This window comes from Vipera berus, assembly GCF_964194415.1.
Source record: "Vipera berus genome assembly, chromosome: 2".
Taxonomy (NCBI): domain Eukaryota; kingdom Metazoa; phylum Chordata; class Lepidosauria; order Squamata; family Viperidae; genus Vipera; species Vipera berus.
In genome coordinates, this window is record NC_138203.1 from 185,160,750 (window position 1) to 185,177,498 (window position 16,749).

A 16,749-nucleotide genomic window follows, 5' to 3' on the forward strand; every position below is an offset into this window, starting at 1 on the left:
TCCACCTTCCCCAATACCTTTCACATATAGGCATTTATTGTCATGTACAGCTCATTACTCAAAGTTTGTAACTTACCATGTGTAGTGTATGCCTTTAAAGCATACACGGAAATGCCAGCACAGCAGGGGGCTGGACAGCTCCAGGCTATAACCGCTTTGGCGGGAAAGCCTGAATAGGGCGAGTCGTTGACAGCCCCAGGGCATAGTCAGCTCTGGCGGGAAGCCAGGGTTTAAATCCATTGGCCACCTGCACTGGCGGGAAGCCCAGGTTTAAATCTATTGGTCACCATTCACCTGGGCAGGTATAAAGAGATGCCAGGTAACCCCTTTGCTCCAGCTTCATTTCTGACTCAATAAAGAAATACTACCCAGCTCAAGTGTCCGTCTCTCCATTCAACCACGCGACTTTGCACCATGTTACCCAATTTGGAGTGAATTTTGGAAACAAAAGACTTGAAAACTTAAATGTGTAAAATACCAAACAACAGCATCTCTAAGTACAAACAACAGGCTAAGCCTCAGTTTCTTTTTTAATGATGACACTCTTTGTCTTAATGAACCTGTTTCTTTAGTCAACATGATATGATAACAAAGGCAGTATCTAGGTATATATTTTGTGCTAAGCCACAGATTGGTTTGTTGGTTTGGATTTAGTAAAGTGTCAAACTAACACAGTACTAGGACCCTCTAGGTTAATGTGGAGCTTTCCCATAGGGTGAACAAAAGAAGCTCAGTATATCACCATTAATGAAATTCCTTTACATTTTGAAATGATTCATTCTATCCCAGCTGCCCATTGAATTTTTCCTATTTCAGGGGATTTAACTTGAGCCACTTGTTGCTCCTGTCAGGTTCTGTACTTAAAATAAAATCCCCATCATGTACTTCTTCCTTGATTCAGTAGCTAGTTTATCCTGAGTCCTGATTTGCTCAGTCTCGGTTACTCTAGTTATTCTCTAGTTTCTGTTCTTGAATAGTTTTACATTGTTGCCAATATTTAATTCTGACACATATTTTTCACTCTTTGCTATTGTCTATTGACTACTTAAAAGGGACGCGGTGGCTCAGTGGGTTAGGACGCTGAGCTTGTCGATCAGAAAGTCGGCAGTTTGGCGGGTCAAATCCCGAGTGCTGCGTAACAGAGTGAGCGCCTGTTACTCGTCCCAGCTTCTGCCAACCTAGCAGTTCGAAAGCACGTAAAAAATGCAAGTAGAAAAATAGGGACCACTACAATGGGAAGGTAACAGCGTTCCGTGCGCCTTTGGCGTCTAGTCATGCCGGCCACATGACCACGGAGATGTCCTCGGACAAGTGCTGGCTCTTCGGCTTTGAAACAGAGATGAGCACCGACCCCTAGAGTTGGAAACGACTAGCACGCATGTGCGGGGGTACCTTTACCTTTACCTAATGACTACTTGCTTTCTTCTGCTGTCAAGGTCTTTCTCCTCCGTGTAAGGTAGTTACCTCCTATGAACTATTCATATATTCTGTGAATTAATATATGCATTTGCTAATTAATCCAAAGATGTAGTAGAGAGTATCTGACTGTTCATGCTAAAACCCATCAGTTTTTCCCCCCATTCAGATGTGTGATGCTCTGATCTTCAATAATTTAAAGGAGCAATATAATGAAAGTTGGTAAAAATTTAAACTGAGAAGTTTTATAAAAAGTAGCATTTCTAATCAAAGCTACATTACTTAAAAGTGAAGGTTTCCTCCCAACTCATATCATATTAAGAAATTATTGAAATGTGAAGCTTTGGTTCATGGAATAGATTTTAATAATTCAGCCTTCATAATACAGTACTAGAGAGTTGTCAAATCAGTTATAGGTAGCTCAGTTTTGGTTTTGGTTTTTTACTTTCTTCAGATGGAATTCATTGTATGAAAACAGTCACAAGATAAGGTTATTACTAAAAAGCCATTTCCTCTTAAAGACAATTTATGTTCATAGGTTGATGGATGGATTCCTCCTGGAATCCTGACAAACACACACAAGAAATGCTTGAAACACATAGTTTTCTTTCAGTTGCCTTTTCAGCCTCTCATTAAGAAGTTCATAAACCTAGAGTAGCAAAGGGCTCCTCTATACCCTTTGTCAATGTGCTGACCTTCCATGCCCTAGCAGGGAGGAAGGTACTGGCTCCACGATTTTGTGCATGTGTTCATATACATTCACACAAATAATAGAAAATAATGTGCCTGCTTCCTTCTCTTTCGTCCTCCTAGGCTGTTTTCTTGACATATTTACCAATCTGTGGGTTCAAACATCAACTTACCGTAATTATGAATACATTAACTATGAAGAGCAGGTACAAGATATTTCTTTGTGGCTAACGTTCATTCCTTTATTCTTTTTTCCCCCATTACTACTTACCGGTTGTATAACCAATATTGTTCATGGCAAAACCAAAGAATGTCAGTAAGTGTCTCTCTATGTGACATGGGGCAGGGAGGGGAAGGAAATAAACCAGACCAGAATTAGATTAACTGTTTCATTAAATGCTGCAATTCTTTTATTTAGCAGTATTAAACATTCAGTTTTTATGACACTGGTCCCATGGGAATTAAAAAAAATGACCTAGTTTTCTTTTTTTATTAAAAAGTTTTACAGGTACATTATAAACATAAAACCCACCCCTCCCCCACCCCCACCCAATTTCCCCTCCCTCCCCCTCCCCCCCGACTTCCCAGAGCGTAATACAGGGTATTGACTCTAACAATCTAAAACTATAATATGCTAACTAACTATAATAACATAACACTTTAAATCCTATCGCAGTTTAACTCTCCTTAAAAGTAACTAAATAATAATAAATCTTATAAATCTAATACTTATTCAAATGCTGTATGAAACTTTTTGGTCCCATATTTATTCTGAATGTAATCAATCCATCTTCTCCATTCCCAGATATATCTTTGTTGCGAATGATCTTTCAAATATGGTGAAATTTTTGCCATTTCTGCCAGGTTCGAAACTTTTAAAGTCCATTCTTCTATAGTAGGCAAATCCTCCTTCTTCCAATATTGCGCTACCAAAAAAAATGACCTAGTTTTGTACCTACTGCAGCTATTGGATGGCATCCAGTTGAGTTCTTTATCAGAGGTAACAGGAAGAGGATCATTCACTCATATAAACTCAAAGCTATATTAGAGCTAATATGGGGAAGAGATACCAGACTGCAGGGAAAGGAGGAGGTCTCATTGAACCCTACCTCTGTCTGCTAAATAGATATCTATTTAGCTCAGGCTCAGATTATATAAAATGTGGAGTTCTATCTTCTTTCCTTTCCTGGAAAAACAACAACAGCAAGTACCCTATGTCTGTGGGGAAAAAAGAGGTAGGTAAGTGGGCTCTCAATAGAGAAGATGCAGAAAGACTTTGTGGCCTAGTTTCAGAAAGAAACCCATTTTCATTTTTTTTCTTTTTTCATAGGTGAATATAAAATTTGGCAGAGGATTTAGAGTCAGATACACAGATATGTATATTGTATGTATGCATGCATACTTACATCTTACTTAACTGAGTTAAGTTTAAATCAGTTTATCTAACTTTCAAAGAAGAAAAAGCATTCAAAAATAAGGTTATGGAGTAGTGGGTTATAGAATGAATTTCTAAATGGTCTTCCAATTGAGATTCTGGATGTAGAATATTTATTGAAACATGAAAAGAGAAATAACTTCTTCAGATGAGTATACTTCACAGGGAAGACATGTTATTTCAATTGTTTGAACAAACATAAGAACAATTTCAACATTTTTTTTGTCCAGTTGTTTGTTTCCATGTCATTAATGTGCAGTTCAAAAGCACAAGATACATCTATGAAAAAGCAATATTTTTTCCCTAATCTCTCATACATAATTTGAGAGATGAAAGGAAAAGTTTTCTTCTACCTGAGCTTGACTTCTGATGATATTAATGTAGTTTTCTTAAAAATTCTATTTCCTTCATCTAGATTGTTTTTACAGCTCTGAACTTTTCTGGGGATCAAGTACTAATCCAGTTTCATCCTGCTTAGCTTTTCAAATTCAGCCAAAGTAAACTTGGTACCACCACAGAGCTGAATTATATCAGGTACAGTCTTCTATTTAAATGGGAGACATGAGAGAACAAGGCCACACCATGTAAACTAATCGTTTTGAGCAGTGTTTTTCAACCACTGTTCCGCGGCACACTAGTGTGCCGCGAGATGTTGCCTGGTGTGCCGTGGGAAGAATTGAAAAAACACTGACCTAGGAGCTCTCTGGCGGGGAGCCTTGGCTAAGCTGATGGCCCTACTTCGCTGGAAGCAAAAGCCCGGGAAAAGAAGTGGGCTCGACCTCTCTAGGCACCAGGGCTCCACGGCAGCGTAGCTCCGCCCCCTTCTCTGGCTTCGGAAGGTCTCTTGCTGAAGAGAGAGAAGCTGGGGAGAGGCGACCGGCTCGCTTATCAGAAGAGGACTGGCGGGCGGCTAGCCCGGCTCACCTGAGCTGTCGCGTGGTTGGTTGCCTGCAACGTTCGAAAAAGCTCTTCTTCCCCAGCACGCGCCGCTTACTCCTTACTCCCCGCGCGGCTGAGGATGCGAGACTCCCGCCTGGTCGGCTGCCTGGCTCTGCTTTCTTTGCTCGCCGCGACCCCTCGCCCCAGCCCGAAATAGAGGGATCTGACCGCTTCGCTCTTGGAGGCTTCGCTTGCGTCTGGAAAATTACATGGCTGATTTTTTTTTAACCTGTTCTTTTGATACGTTGCATAATAAAATGTCCTTTGGACCAAAGCAATTAAAAACCTTTGGGGTTTCCCCCCCCCTCTGGAGTGAAGTGCTTTTGATGGTAAAGGTGAGAAAGAAAGAAAAAAGGAAGGGAAAAAAGGAGAAAGGGGGAAGGGGAAAAGGGAGGGAGAAAGAAAAAAAAGGAGAATAGAAAAGAAAGAGAGAGAGAGAGGAAGGGAGGAAGGAAGGAAGGAAAAAAAGCAGGAAGAAAAATTAAAAAGAAATGCAAGTAGCTTTCAGTTTCCACAACAAGTAGAAAGCAAGAAATTGAGAGAGGGAGGGAAAGAAAGTGGGAGAGAGAAAGGCAGGAAAGAAAGGAAGGAAGATAGAAAGAAAGAAAGAGAAAAGAAAGAGAGAAAAAGAAAGAAAGAGAAAAGAAAGAAAGAAAGAAAAAGAAAGAAAGAAAGAAAGAAAGAAAGAAAGAAAGAAAGAAAGAAAGAAAGAAAGAAAGAAAGAAAGAAAGAAAGAAAGAAAGAAAGAAGAAAGAAAAAATAAATGAAGGAGAAAAATGCAGAAAGAAAAATTAAAAAGAAATGCAAGTAGCTTCCAATTTCCACAACAAGTAGAAAGCAAGAAATTGAGAGAGGGAGGGAAAGAAAGTGGGAGAGAGAAAGGAAGGAAGGAAGATAAAGAAAGAAAAGAGAGGGAGGGAAGAGAGGGAAGGAAGGAAGAAAGAAAAGAAGGGAAAAAAGAAAATACAGAAAGATAAATTAAAAAGAAATGCAAGCTTTCCTTTTCCTTCACAGCAAAAACAAACAAACAAAAGCCCCAAAATAAAATAAAATAAAGAGGCTAATAATAATAATAATAATAATAATAATAATAATAATAATAATAATAATAATAATAATAATAATAATAATAATAATAATAAGAAGAAGAAGAAGAAGAAGAAGAAGAAGAAGAAGAAGAAGAAGAAGAAGTTGGAAGGGACCTTGGAGGTCATCTAGTCCAACCCCTTGAGAACACAGGCCATCCTCGACTTACGACCATTCGTGTAGCGACCGTGGGGAGGTCCAACGGTGTGGAAAACGGTGGAGTGCCTCGTGATTTTTTTCATGAAACAAGTGTGCCTTTGCCCAAAAAAGGTTGAAAAACACTGGTTTTGAGCATTACATTTCTAGGAATTAGCTGAACTCTTCAATTTCTTTCTAACAGTGACTTATTAAGTATCCAGGATACAAATTCCCTTTTCTTCTGCAACATTTTTCTACAGTCTATTTAAGTAATACATGACAGTGTCAGTAGATGAAAGAAACTACTAAATTTTTGGTGTTCAATGAAGAAATGGTGAAAGGGAAAAAATGGTGGTTGGCTGACTGATAGACAGAGATGGAAAGTACTGTGAACTATGTTTCTTAGCATCTTCCAGTTACATTTCTGAGATATTGCTGAAAAACAAGTTTATGTTACTAGAAGAGAAAGTGATTAAATGTTAACAGTGATGAGATGAAAGGAAATTAGGAGTACATGAAATAATAATTATCCTGGTGTGGTCTTTTGAAGCTGACAGAGGAGAAATTAAATCATCTTTAAAAGAGATCATGTAAAGAGTTTTAAGAATGATGTGTTACCTAAGACAGCAAGGTACCAATTAATAAAATTGTTCCAAATGTAGTGCTTTCACAAATAGAGATATACGAAAAGGAAATTGAATCTCTATACATAAGTGAAGCTGTCAGCCATTTGTGCAAATTAAAGATAATAGAATAATCTGGCTAATATGTCAAATGAAATTAATTGTAAAAAAACACCTGCCTTTCTTAACTTCAATTGCTAAAAGAAAGACAAAAAAAGAAATATTTTTCTTTTTAGTTGGTTAAACTGAGACATAAAATCAGAAGACATGTTGCTAAGTGTCAGTGATACCCAGTCAGAACATATTTGCTTCATTTAAACCATATTGGCTATCCAAAATTAGCTTGCTTTGCTTTTGATTTGTGACTAACCTAGATTGCATGTCTACATTTCCCTTTTCAGAGTTAAGATAAGGTTTCTTTATACAACACTCTTGAATTTATATATGCATTTAAAAATCCCACAAGAGTTGAATGATAACTGTGATCTTTTTCAATCTACTTTCTGGGAGGACATAACACCACAGGTTTTGATCTGGAGTTAAGTTTGAAGATTCAGAAAGCAACCAGCTTCATTTCAGTATCAGAAGCCTGAAACTTCATGAATCATGCAATTGGAAATCAATGAATGATTATACATTTTCAAAATAAAGAGATAAAAATGAGTTGGTATAATTATGCCTTGGGTGCAAATTAACAGTTGCATAGGCATTTTAATCTGTGCAAGGAACAATTAAATGCTATTTTTTTAAAAAAAATATCTTTAAATTACCATATTGTCTGGGCGGGCAATAGATGATTTTAAATAAGACATTTCCCTAAGAAGTTACAGACTATGGTAATGAAGACTTTTCTGCTAAGCAATTAGTCTTGAAGAAGAAATGTAGCAGAGTGGCTCACTTGCTATATTCCGATTTTGTGGTTTTATGGCAATGGAAAAAAATAGTATTATATAGGTCCCAATTAGTCAAAGGGTTTGAATGGATAGAGGGATAGAGTATGATCTTTAAACAATTTCAAATAATCACTGCAGCCCTATTGATGTTATTGCAACCTGTTCCTACCTAGTAGAGAGTGAGTCATGCTAAAGTAAGGCTGTTAGGCCACTATTTACAGATGCAATAAGGGTAGATAAATGTTGATCTTTAGCTGCCTTTATTGCCACAAGATAATTTTTAACATGGGCTTTTCATCATATTTGGTAGACTTCCTCTGGGTCTTTCTACAATAGTATTGCAGGCATCTCTTTTTGTGCTTCAGCTTCCAGAGCTCTTCAATAAACCATGATTTGAAAATGTGCCTAGTCAGACCAATGTCTGTGGGAAAAGAAAATACAGGTAGCCCATGACTTACGACCACAATTGAGCACAATATTTTTGTAAAGCGAGAGATTTGTTAAGTGAGTTTTGCCCCATTTTTACAACCTTACTTGCCACAGTCATGAGGTCAATAACTGCAGTTGTTAAGTTAGTAATATGATTGTTAAGTTAATCTGGCTTCCCCATTGACTTTGTAGGTCAGAAGTTCATATAACCCTGGGACACAGCAATGGTCATAAATATGAACCAGTTGCCAAGCATTATGAATTTTGATCACATGATCATGGGGATGCTACAAAGGTTGTAAAGTGTACAAAATGGTCATAAGTCACTTTTTCAGTGTCGTCGTCACTTTGAATGCTCACTAAATGAACTGTTGTAAGTTAAGGACTACCTGTACAGAAACTTTTTCCAGTGTATGGAATGGAATCAGAGCAACAGTTAAAAATGCTCAGTTTTCAGGCCCTTAATTTCTCCCTCCCAGTTGTATGACGCCAACAGTGGTATGTACTGTATGACCTGCTAGCCACATTTTTCTCATAGGTGTATGCATAGAGATATACGCAAAGATCACTACTGGTAGAGGGCTTATAGAAATACTTTGGAAGCCATCTTCTGGGATCATTGTCTGAACTGTTGTGGCCATTGAAACTCCCTTAACTAGATTCCTAAACATTAAAATCTCAGACAGTTCATACAGCTGAATATGCATTGTTATTTCATCATAATAAGCCCAAAGGAAAAATACAACCCAGTTTGGGAGGTATGATTTACTGAGGAAATCTGGAAGTGCTATTCTACCCAATCAGAGCTCCACTTGTTCAAAAATGCCTTCCTTCTTGAGAATGTTTGCTTAATATTCAGTGCTTTCAGCCCAGGAAATGGCTGATTTTCTCAGACCACTCAAATTAGATTTCACAGTAAATTATATCGCAGTCTTTAAAAATATTTGATTAACAATTTTATCAATTATTCCAGATGTAAATATATTCATTGATATATCTTGCTGTGTATTCAGTTTTGGCATTTGTTAAATATTTGGCACTGTATGGAATAGCATAGCAATTTAAGAAGCACACAAGACATAACTTAGAAAAGTGTCCTTTGTATATTGAAGTGATTCTAGCTACAATCCTTTGTGAACATAGGAGTTAGCAAGTTGTGTTGCATTCTATAAGACTTCTGAGTAATCATATAAAAAATTTCACTGCAGATGTTCTGTGCAAGCTGATTTAATTTTTAAGAGATTCTTTGCATCATTTTCAACTTAAATTGTTTGAGCAACTATAGATATATATATATCTAAAAAGGCTACTGATGTTATTTAACCTCCAGCTGTCCTATGTTTCTGAACTTTTATCCAGAAGGGAATAATTAGTGTACCAAACTGCTAGACTACACATAATTGTAGTTAATAAAGGATGTTACAGAAATATGGGGTTCATTTAACAAAACATTTGCTTCAAGATAGGATTTTGTTTTACAATTATATATTTGTAAGAATCTATTTTATTAAACTTCTTATAACATATATGTGCCATAAATTGAAAAATAAAATAATATTCAGAATGAATTAGAATAAGGAAACTTGTTTGGTAAAGTTTTATATTTGGCAAAGGAAAATATGTATTGTTATATTTGTCTTGGTGTTCTGATGGATACTTATCTCCCAGTTATTTAGTATTATAAGTACATACGTGCTATGCTTGTTCAACAAACTGTGATTTAAAATACGGTACTTAGAATTATGTGTCAGCCTGTATTAAATATTCCTAACTTCTTTTTTTATGCTGATATCTTCAATAAGGTTATCAGATGGTACACAGTTATGTCCTCTCCTTTATGTAGCCCCAGGAGAATAATTTGGTTAAAAAAAGAATACATATAGCATTTACTAAAAGCTAGATAGGTGAAAAGTAACCATCAACCTGTTCCTTTTTTAAAGTTACTTATGCACCTTTCTTATTCATCATTATTAATGGAATTAAATGTAAGAATATGTCCCAAAGCAGCCTACAGTATTGAAAAGATAAGATACTTACCAAGAAATGACCATCCTTTTAGGTCTATAAAATGTCAAGCTTTTAGTGGCTACTGACTGTTCTCATCATAATAGTTTAGAAACCATCTAGAGAATTTGCTCACTTATGCTGGCTTCAGCATAAATATGAACCATCAAAATGAACAGCAGTACATTTTGCAGGCTTATAAAAGAAAGAGGGTTTAAACAGAAAACATTTGTCTATGTTACAGGTTTAAGTTCTGCTGGATGTAAGTTCTTTATAGGGCAATCATTGAATTTGTCAAATTAGAAGTCTGCTGTACTACAGATGGAAATGTTCTTCTTTAAGGAAGCCTAATGATGCAGTGGCTCAGTGGGTTAGGACGCTGAGCTTGTCGATCAGAAGGTCAGCAGTTTGGCGGGTCGAATCTCGAGTGCCGCATAACAGAGTGAGCGCCTGTTACTTGTCCCAGCTTCTGCCAACCTAGCAGTTTGAAAGCACGTAAAAATACAAGTAGAAAAATAGGGACCACTACGGTGGGAAGGTAACAGCGTTCCTTGCACCTTTGGCGTCTAGTCATGCTGGCCACATGACCACGGAGACATCCTCAGACAAGCGCTGTCTCTTCGGCTTTGAAACAGAGATAAGCACCGGCCCCTAGAGTTGGAAATGACTAGTATGCATGTGTGGGGGAACCTTTACCTTTAATGTAGTACAATCTGAACAAATGCATAAGCAGTTGCATCACAAAAATCAGCCAGTGTAAAAACCTAAGGGTTTTTATTAAAAAAAACCAGTAAAAGAGTAATTTCTTTTTTTTATAATAATTTTATTAAACAGTTTATTAGAATAATAAAAATTAATACAGATTAAAAAAACAAAGAAAAAATACAAAAAAGACAATACAAAAACAAAATTAGAAAAAGGCTATTTTTAAGCAACTGCCCACCCTCTTCATGACAAGTATAAACAATTTCATTACTTCATTTTCTCCTAATTAACACATATAAAACTCTTCATTCTATAATTCATCTCTTAACTATAGGCATATCCAACCAATAATATTTCCAATCCTGGTATCAGCAAAAAGTCCAGAATCCTAATTTAGTAGCATCAGTTAACATATATAAAACCGTATGGTATATTATCCATGTTTAAAAGGCATAAATTTGTCTCAATATACTAATGTGACCAAAAGACTAATAATTTAACACTACAGTAAGGGAGAGAAAACTGTTTAAGCCCTGGTCATATATAGTAAACCAATATTGCATTTGTTCTTTTTACACACAACAATCTTGTTCCTTAATCCAGAGGTCCTCAACCTTGGCAACTTTAAGACTTATGGACATCAACTCCCAGAATTCCTCAGCCAGCTTTGCTGGGAGTTCTGGGAGTTGAAGTCCACAAGTCTTAAAGTTGCCAAGGTTGTGGACCCCTGCCTTAATCCATTCAGATGATTGTTGATCCTTTTTTTCAAATTTCATGAAAACTTTAAATAACCTCTTTTGTTAGACAGGCAGAAATTATTCCACTTGCTCTCTGGGATTGTCATTTTTATTTCCTCTTTTAATATTTAAAGCCTCATCCATTGAATTTACTTTTTTGATACTGATGACAAATTCTTATTCAAACTCTTACTTCAAGTTGTTCTGTGTTATAGTTTGCTCCATATCTTTTTCTGTAACATATTCTGGGAACAGACTGTTTCCAAGAAGGCACAACAATAACTGACCTTATTGATTCAAAATCCTGATGTAATTCCTCAAAAATATCTCTGAATGCCATTACAAGTTGCCTTTACCACTATGTTTACAAAATCAAAACAATGAGTCTTTCCACAAAAAATATATTTACTCTTAAAAATTAATTACAAAGTCTTAAGCCAATATTCCAATGTTTAGAAGACATTCTAGAACCAAAATTGTGTCTGGCTTTTTGCTGTTTATTTTAAATTCTTAAGAATTATAAAAATACATCTTCATTTTCGTATAATAAGGATTGAAAACACTCATCTAGTACACTAGTACTATTATTATTATTATTATTATTATTATTATTATTATTATTATTATTATTATTATTATTATTATTATTATTATTATTATTATTATTATTGATTCTCTTTTTGTTGAAGAAACCTGAGTCCCTTATTGAAATGCTTGGCTTAATCAAGCTTTATCTCAGAGGTTAAAGAACTATTACAGAAGCTTGATTTTATGATTGAGGAATAGATTACATTGGCACTGACTGAAGGTGGGAAACAATTAAATGACTAGACTACTATAAGGAAAATATTTCAAATATTCATTTTAAATGTAATTAAGTTGATATTTTATTACATTAATTTTCTACCCTAGAGCAGCTACCTTTTCAAGTACAGCCTGGTTTAGAATATCACTCAGTGTCAATGGAGATTCTTGACTCCTCCTCAAAATTGTATTCCTATTGTAAACTGACATATAAAAAATACAGTGAATATCATAATATACAGAAATTTTCTTTATGTGGAATATCAGAACTGAATTGCAAAAATCCAGACAACACCTAGGTGTCTCTAAAGAGAAATTTCCATAAATCTTTGTCGTCATAAAATTATTCTGCAAATTTTTGCAACCTGGACTTGAAAACACCTTGCTCTTTGTAGTTGCGCTATCTCAGTTCCTGTTCTCTTACTCACTTATATTTTTACCTTAGACAAATTAGAATGTCATGGACATTGCTTATCAATTTCTTGTTTAGAACTGGACTGAGTATGATTTACAGAAGTTCAGCAGGCAACTCCACAAAGTGCATGTGCCTAACAAACAAACCAGAAATTAGCTTTATTGAGAAAGAATATACCCATGAAGCATGAACATCTTTGCAGTGTTCTTTTGTGATATCTTTGTGACTCTTTGTTTTTGAAAGATTATGTCTCTGTAAGAGCACTCCTTATTGCATACATAATCATTAATTGGGTCTGTCAATTAAATATATAATGTCATTAATTAAGGCCACAGATAATGTATTGTGTATACACATATGAAATAATTCTTGGTAAATCATCAGTATCCATCATATGAGACATTATATATGTAGTCAGCTTGGGCTATTGGAATCTCTTCAGCTTTTCCTTGTGGCAAGTTCAATTGTAGAGCTAGATTGTTTATTCCATAAAATCATTCATTATTAATTCTTCTACTGCTTCTGGTAATTTACACAAACAACCAAATGACAAGAGAGCTATGTACGTGTTAATTAATCCTACCATCATTCAAAACATGGGAGTATTGATTGCATTTCTATATTACCTACAAGGTTGTCTACATGAGCTGTGGTAAGATAACACATATTTTCAATGGCAGGCATTTATGAGGTCTCAGAATGAAACCTGCATATGCTGCCCAGGTGGCTATGGTTGACTGTAATTTGCATTTAATTTACATATTATTATATATCATCTAAGGCATTTTGCTGAGAATTCCTAGAAAATTATGCCCCATGAGTATTCTCTAAATAAACCTCATTTAAAAATTGTTGGAGATGTTAATAAAAATAGGAAATTATTGTAGCCTATCAGGCATCCTGTAACCCATGATGGTGACGCATCTGGAGTTTGATAGGTCCTGTTTTTGCTGCCTGCCAGCTGCTGCAGAAATGAAACTTTGAAAAGTTATCATGCCATTGCAGAATCGTGTTTCAGTTTTAGAAAACTGAACAAAACCCTCATTTTATCTAAATAATAGTTTAGATGGATAGATTCTTTTATCTTGCACAGAAAGAAAGGGATATAATGAGATGGTAAATAGAATGCATTTATATTTCACTGAATAATCTTACATGCTGGTGAACTGTCGAAAATTTGTCAGAACAGTATATGACATTTCAACTGGACATGTACAAAGTGCTTTATTCATGGACCAGTGTTGCTTTCAGTGTTGTGGGGAGGCAGGGCAGTTATTGGACCTTACGGGGGAGTCTTTCATATTCAACCCAGTCCTTCCTTGTGATAGCCAGGTTGGTCTCTACTAGCACCTGGTTCATCTGTGCTGCTAGGCAGTCATGCACTAATGTTAGTTTCTTAGGTAAAGGCTCCCCCGCACATGCTTGCTAGTTGTTTCCGACTCTAGGGGCCGGTGCTCATCTCCATTTCAAAGCCGAAGAGCCAGCGCTTGTCCGAGGACATCTCCGTGGTCGTGTGGCCGGTGTGACTAGACGCCAAAGGCGCACGGAACGCTGTTACCTTCCCACCGTAGTGGTCCCTATTTTTCTACTTGCATTTTTACGTGCTTTCGAACTGCTAGGTTGGCAGAAGCTGGGACGAGTAACAGGCGCTCACTCTATTATGCGGCACTTGGGATTCGACCCGCCAAACTGCCGACCTTCTGATTAACAAGCTCAGTGTCCTAACCCACTGAGCCACCGCGTCTCTTAGTTTCTTAGGTAGTGGATGTGAAATATGTCTGGACTGTGTGCTGTCCAACTCTTCACTTTCTTGACCTGCTTTTTGTATATCTGCTACTGTGATGGTGACTGATTCCTATTGTGGGAGGTTGCTGTCCTGTGCCTTCAGATCCTGCATCCCCTTTGCACTGATGTTATGTATTTTATCTTTCTCTCATATGTTATTCCACTACTGCTGAGTTTCTGCTGCTGTGCCATTACTGTGTTAATGGACTGCAGTTGTGAATACAGCTTGTATGGTTCTTTGGAGCACAGGCAGTGGTGGGATTCAGCCAGTTTGCACCAGTTTGGCAGGACTGGTAGCTAAATTTTTGTTGCCCAGGCCCAGAATGGACTTCCGGAAGCGGCATCCACACAGAGCACCAGTTGTTCACATATTTGAATCCCACCACTGAGCACAGGGTATTTATCTTTCTGGCCTCTACTTACTTCTCTAACATGTCTTCTTAGCCTAGTAGCTTTTGTTTAGCAGTCTTGAGGACTTCACACACACACACACACACACACACACACACACACACACACACACACAAAGACACTGCAAATTGAACATATTGCCAATGATGTCCAAATCTAATATCATCACCATCCACTTTTAATTAAAAACAAGTTTTATTCGTTTTCCAGTTAAAATCTACATATTTAGAAAGCATCATGGTATCTGGGTAATCAGAGATTCAGTAACAGAGTGTTCAGTACATACTCCAGGTTACATTATCAAAACATCTTTCTCAATTTCCCTTAACATTTCGTACAACCAGTTTAAACTAATAAATTTCTGGAAATAGCATGGTCAGTTAAAAAAAATGTCAATTCAATTTCATTGAGATATATCTATGTCCTGTTATTTAATTTTACCTAATTTTGATTTTGATTATATTATTCAAGTTTAGCTTTTAACATCCCAAATAATATTCACAACCCAAATTTCCCTTATTTCATTACACCAAAAATTATAGCATCTAACATGTACACAGTGGTTGAGTAGCTATGTTCTACCTAATAAACATTGTCTGTTTCACATCCTAATACATCACACATTACTGACAGGACCACAGCCTATGTTTATCAATCTACAACTATACACAACCAGATTCTGTTTTAAATTTTAGTTAATTCTTAATACTTAAATAGAATAATCAAACATCTTTTAACATCAAATGTGGGATCCATAAACCAAATTTTCATTATGTCAGTGCACAAATTATAATGTCTAAAATAAGCCTAATTCTAGTTCTATCTCATAAACATTTTCTATTTTAGATCCTGATAGATCACTGATTACTAAAAGGATAGCCTTTAATGGCTCTCTAAGAACTCACATTTTAAATCTAACTCTGGCTTTCTTTTTTTGCCAATCAGGTTTCCAGACCAGGGCCTTTAAATTGCCAGATAGGTCTCCTTTCACTCCAATACATATTATTTGAATCGAAGGAGGCCATCTAGCCATCAGTGATCCACAAAAACCAAACCATTTGTAATCATTATGTTTTTGCTCTGTTAGTTCTAGTCTCTGTATTTGCTCTAAAAACTTTATCTTTAGTTTGGTCTGGATTCCTCTTCCGTCTGGGTTCATCTGCTTTAAGTAAAGAGTCTTATCCAATTTTGTAATTAATGCTTGGCTATCCAGGCTTTCAAGAAACTGTCTTTCTTGATCTTCCACGCCATCTATGTTAGCACCACTATCTTGCACATAGTATACTCCTAAAGTTATAGGCTCTTTTGATGGAGTCAGAAGTTGAGTATTAAGTTTTCTCATAGTTTGTTGTTGGTCCTTAAGGTTATTTGCCATAGTGATAGTTCCTTGTATTTTTAGAGTTGTTGGTTCTTTGGATAGAGTCAATTTTTTTCTATTAGTTTTTTCAATATCTTGTACCTCGTGTTCCTCTGTCTCAGTAGTAATTTGCTCCAGTTTTGTTATATTCTGAGTTGTAAATTCTTTAGTTGAAGTCTGGGTTACAGCTCATAAATTGGAGTTGGCACCTAAATTTTCCAGCCTGGAGATAAACATCTCAGAAACTTTATGGATTGTTTCTAATATGAGCTTATAGTCAAGCGACGTTTGTGGCTGATCAGTCTCCATTTTGAAGTAGTGGTAAATAGTCCTCAGTGGAGGCTAATTTTTAAACAAAAGTCAGTAAATGTTCACAAGCCTTGAGTTCACCTCCAGCTGTTTCAGGTTTTTATCTTTAGCTGATAATGTCAAGGGCAGTTCCAAAATAAACAGGTTTATTTGCCAAAAAGGCCACAAGATGTCCCCAGCGTACTTAAAATCTTTTTCAGAGAGAGTAAATTTATCAGTTTTAAGTACTTTTAAGTAACTTTTAAGTAATTATTTTCTCTCTTTTTTAAATTAAATAGACAGAATAGCCAGTTTCTGTAAGGATAGGAGTTTTGGGTCACCAAAAATAGAAAGGAAGTAAGTCGAATTAAATAGTATTATTCTGTTCAAGGTTTTCTTTTTTCTCTCAGCATGTTCAAAGGCCGCCCTTAAGGAGGGTGTGGGGGGGTAAAGGCTCCCTTCCCTCTCTCCTCACTGGGGGAAGCAAATTCAAGGAGCTTTTAGCAGGAATTAGGAAAGGAAGAAGGCAATTCTCACCCAATTTTCAAGTGCTTTCAAGTGCTTTGTTGTAATTTTGGCTTCAGCAGGAAATGG